The sequence below is a fragment of the Carlito syrichta genome, unplaced genomic scaffold (genome assembly GCF_000164805.1).
Source record: "Carlito syrichta isolate Samal-C Ts95f unplaced genomic scaffold, Tarsius_syrichta-2.0.1 Scaffold303986, whole genome shotgun sequence".
NCBI classification, from domain to species: Eukaryota; Metazoa; Chordata; class Mammalia; order Primates; family Tarsiidae; genus Carlito; species Carlito syrichta.
The window spans coordinates 398,159-402,617 of record NW_007248082.1 but is presented as its reverse complement, the minus strand read 5'-3'; the positions used below and the strand labels follow the sequence as shown (position 1 = coordinate 402,617).

The 4,459-nt window shown below is 44.6% G+C and overlaps 1 protein-coding gene across 1 annotated transcript in view; it reads left to right on the top strand.

Moving 5' to 3' along the window:
- Positions 1-6: 6 nt before the first annotated feature.
- GFRA3 (GDNF family receptor alpha 3) overlaps positions 7-4,459 on the top strand; it is a 26,586-nt gene continuing 22,133 nt past the window's right edge. Inside the window, exon 1 of the mRNA XM_021713012.1 lies at positions 7-33. The gene's annotated coding sequence lies outside the window, so the exon portion shown is untranslated. The remainder of the gene's footprint in view (positions 34-4,459) is intronic.

The following is a 4,459-nucleotide window of genomic DNA, read 5'->3' as shown; positions in this document are numbered from 1 at the left end:
TGCTGCTGCTGCTGCCGCTGCCGCTCGGAGCCGGTGAGTGTCGTCTGTGCGCACCGGCCGGGGCCCTGCGGGGAGGTGGAGGTGAGCCGGGAGGTGGAGGTGAGCGTGTGGGCGGGGCGGGGTCACCGCTGCCCCGCGCGCGGGTCCATCCGAGGCTAGGGAACTGGAGGAGGAACCCCCCGGGTCCCTCGAGGGACTGAGTTCCGTGCCTAATACAGCGTCCGAACCGATGTAGAACTGAGTGCCAGCAACGGCCTGGCCACTCAAGCGTCTCCCGGCTCCCAGGTCCCCACACAGTCACACAACAACCTACAGCCAGGCCACTACCAAGTCAACATCTCTAGGAGGAGGGGAGAATCTGATCAGAACCAAGCATGCCATTTGCTCCACGTGGGCTTTAACTCGTCCTTCCACTTGAAGGACTGCGGGAGACACTAGGTACAGAGGAAGAAAGAAGTTTATTAGAACTGACTTGTAACAAATTAGGGTTATAAACTACTGCCCAGAACTTGCTAACATTATCTGGTTGCATTGTTGGGGCTGTTCCCACCAATTTACCGACACCCCACATTGGGACATACTAAATTATTATTTTAAATGTGGCAGCACGCTGGAGATTGGGCAGGATGGTCTTTCCCTTGCAAGCCGCCCAGCACAGTGCCTTGCCCTGTGGGTAGTAAATAGATCCACAGTAGGTGTTCTGTGGTTTTAGAAACATGCCATTTCCCCAAGGGATCTGAGATCTTGTTACCCATGGTTTTAGTGAGTGGGATGAGTGCATGGAATTTCACTATTGGACTGCGAGACAGAGACCACCCATAGTGCCACAAGACCTTGGTCCACGAAGTGGTACTGCAGAATTGGAGTCTTGACGGTGAGACAGATATGGAAAGAAAGAAGGAAAACATTGTTCTGTCCAGACTGACTCTATCAGTAAATGAGGGCAGCAAGACATCACTGCTCTTATGACTACCCAGGACATTCCATTAATCCTAAGGGCATGGCTGCGTGTCAGGATCAGGAGTAAACACCTTCCCCATTAATTTAATGAAGCAGAATGGGTGACAGTCTATTTTCCACAATAATATTTGACAGCAATTGTTTCTGGTTAAGCAGCCTCACTAAAAATCCCTAAAATAGTCACCTAGGAGCTGCCATGTAGGACCAAGTGCCATTTAAGAGCACAGACCAACAGAGGGCTTAACAATGGAGGAAAATACCCTGCTCACCTTGTTGACATAAAATTTAACATGGACCCCAGCTATGTTGCTCAGGTTGGCCTCAAACAATTGGGCTCAAGGCCTAACAAAGCCAAGCAGAAAGGAGACCGCCAATTCACAGGGAAGGGGCATCATTCTGAAGCAGATAGGTTGTGTCCTGGGTCCCAGCCCTAACTCAGTCTGCATGTTACTTTTCTTTGTTCATTCATCCATAAAATGGGTGCCTGGTTACAGGCCTCACTAGGGAGGAATAAATGAGAATCTTATGCCCAGAAGCACAGCCTGATCTGCTCCCTTTTGCAGCTACTCATTCTCTGATGAGCCAAGAAGTTGCAAGGCCAGGTTGCTGACTAATCAGTACGAAATAGACATAACAGTGGCAGCATATATGAAGAGGTGGGGCGAGCACAGTAGAGAGTTCTAGGGTCGAAAATAAACTGGAAAAGGTGTGATTACTCAACTCCAGCTGTTACATTGTGTGCATGTGGACCCAAGTGTTTCCATTTTTCAAGAGAATTTGGAAATCCAAAATCTGGTTTTTTAATGTTGGACACGAATTAAAACTTTAAGAAAATACTGTCAAAAATGCAAAAGAAAAGAAAATACTATGTTGACTAAAGAAAACACATCTGCTCATAGGATTGATTTGTGATCTTTGTCCTGGATCAAGCCCTGTGTTTTACAATCCAGCAAACACAAATTTCACCTTGTTGACATAAAATTTAACACGGACCTCAAGTTCTTTGTTGAGCTGAAATGCCCCTAAATCCACCACTGCTCAACTTGGTGAACTCTCCACTAAGAAATTAGATTTTCTCTTGAAAATGGTTATGACTCAATATTTAGTCCAGGTACAGCAATAAGACTTGAACCTGCTACATTTCTTATTTTATTTATTTGTTTGTTCATTTATTTATTTATATAGTAGAGAAAGGGTTTTGCTATGTTGCTCAGGTTGACCTCAAACAATTGGGCTCAAGGGATCCTCCCAACTCAGCCTCCAAAGCGTTAGGATTACAGGTGTGAGCCACCTACATAAATGTAAGTATATCTTTTGTTTTTTTGAGTTGGAGTCTCACTCCGTTGCCCAGACGGGAGTGCAGTGGCCGCTCCCGGCCACCGCAGCCTTGACCTGCTGGGCTCCGGCGATCCTTCCGCCTCAGCCTTCCAAGTAGCTGGAACTATAGGCGCGCACTACCACGCTCGGCTAGTTTTTGATTTATTGTAGAGATGAGGTCTCGCCAAGCTGCGCAGGTGGGTCTCGAACCCGCAGGCTCAGACAATTCACTCACCTCGGCCTCCTAAAGCACGGGATTACAGGCTGAGCCACCAAGCCCGGCTATATCTTTTTTTTTTTTTAATTTTTTTTAAAAGATCAAGGTGGTAGCATTACTTGGCCCAGGAGTTACAGGTTGAAGTGAGCTGTGATCACTGTACTCTAGCCTGGATGACAGAGCAAGACAATGTTTAAAAAAAAAAAAAAAAATCCACGATGAACAAGATATCAGAATTTTAAATAAATAGAGTAACAATTAGGCACATTGGAGGCTGAGTCCAAAGAAAAAAATTGGTATTGATCCTGCGTTTATTTATGCATCGAATTTGACACCAGCTTTCAAACCTTAGGGAGCATCAGGATCTCTGTGAACTTGTCAAAATTCAGATTCTCAGGCTTTGTCATCAGAGATTCTTAGAAGGTCTGAGGTGGGGTTCAGAAATTTGCATCTTAATAAGTAATCTATTTGATTTTGCTGTGACTGTTAGAGGAGGTTAAACTAGCTGAACTCTGAGGTCCCTCCCAGTTTGGGGACCCTTTGATTGTAGATAGAGAGAAGGGACCCAGAGAAGTTACAGAGCTTGCTCACAGAGTGCCCCTGCCATTCGTTTATTCCTAAATGGAGTAGGAGCTCAAAGCAAACAAGCACTACTCTAGGGTCTGAAGACAGAATAGTGACAAGATAGACCATGGCAGCATACGTGGGGAGGTAGGGCAAGTACAGCACAGAGTGGTAGGGACAGAAACAAACTGGACAGTCATGACTTGTCAAAAGGAGCAGTCATTACTCAATGACTAGTCTTCCATTTGGAAGACTAGAAGGGGAAATATGTAATCAATTAAAAGCAAGTAAAACAATTAAATCTGATAAGTGTCATACAAAGAATTGGAGAAATAATATGTTACAGTGATGAAAAGGCTACTTTACAGTGGTTGCTTGGGGAAGTTCATTCTGAGACTTGAAGCAATCTGAATTAGTAGGAGGGGCCAGCCATATGACCATCAGGGGTAAGAGCATTCCAAGCAGAAAGAAAGGCTAGGGCAAAAAAAAAAAAATTTTTTTTTTTGAGTTAGAGTCTCACTCTGTCACCCAGGCTGGAATGCAGTGGCATACTCATGGCCACCCCAGCATCAACCTGCTAGGCCCTGGGGATCCTTCCGCCTCAGCCTTCCAAGTAGCCAGAACTACAGGCACATGCTACCACACCCCGCTAATTTTTGATTTATTGTAGAGACAGGTCTTGCCAAGTTGCCTGGGCTGGTCTTGAACCCCTGGGGTCAGGCAATTCTCTCACCTCTGCCTCCGAAAGTGTTGGGATTACAGGCATGAGCCACCACATCTGGCCCTAATTTAATTTCCAGGCTTATGTCTGGGAAACTTGGTGAGATCTCGTTTCTAAAATAAATTTTAAAAAAATTAGCCGGGTGTCGTGGCATGCACCTGTAGTCTCAGCTTAGGTGGGAGGCTTAGGTGGAAGGATCGCCTGAACCCAGCAGGCCAAGGCTGCAGAAGCCATGCACGTACCACTGCACTCCAACCTGGGTGACAGAGTGAGACTCCGACTAAATAATAAATAAATAAAATAAAGACATCACATAATGCCAATTGGCAGCACAATTATATTTACACAATGGAATGCTATACAGCAATGAAAATAAGCTATTTATAACACTTAACAGTATGGGTGAATTTCACAATACAAAATTGAGCAAAAGAAGCCAAGACACCAAAAGCACATATAGTAGGATTGAAAAACAGGCAAAACTAATCTCTGATGTTAGCAATCAAGATACTGGTTTTTTTGGAGGGCTACTGACTAAACTCAGAGGGCTTTTGAGTTGCTGGTGATGTTTTGTTCCTTTAGCTGGAGTTTGGTTGGTTATATAGTTGTATTCCATTTGTGAACTTCATTGAGCTATATATATATATATATATATATATTTTTTTTTTTTTTTTTTTTTT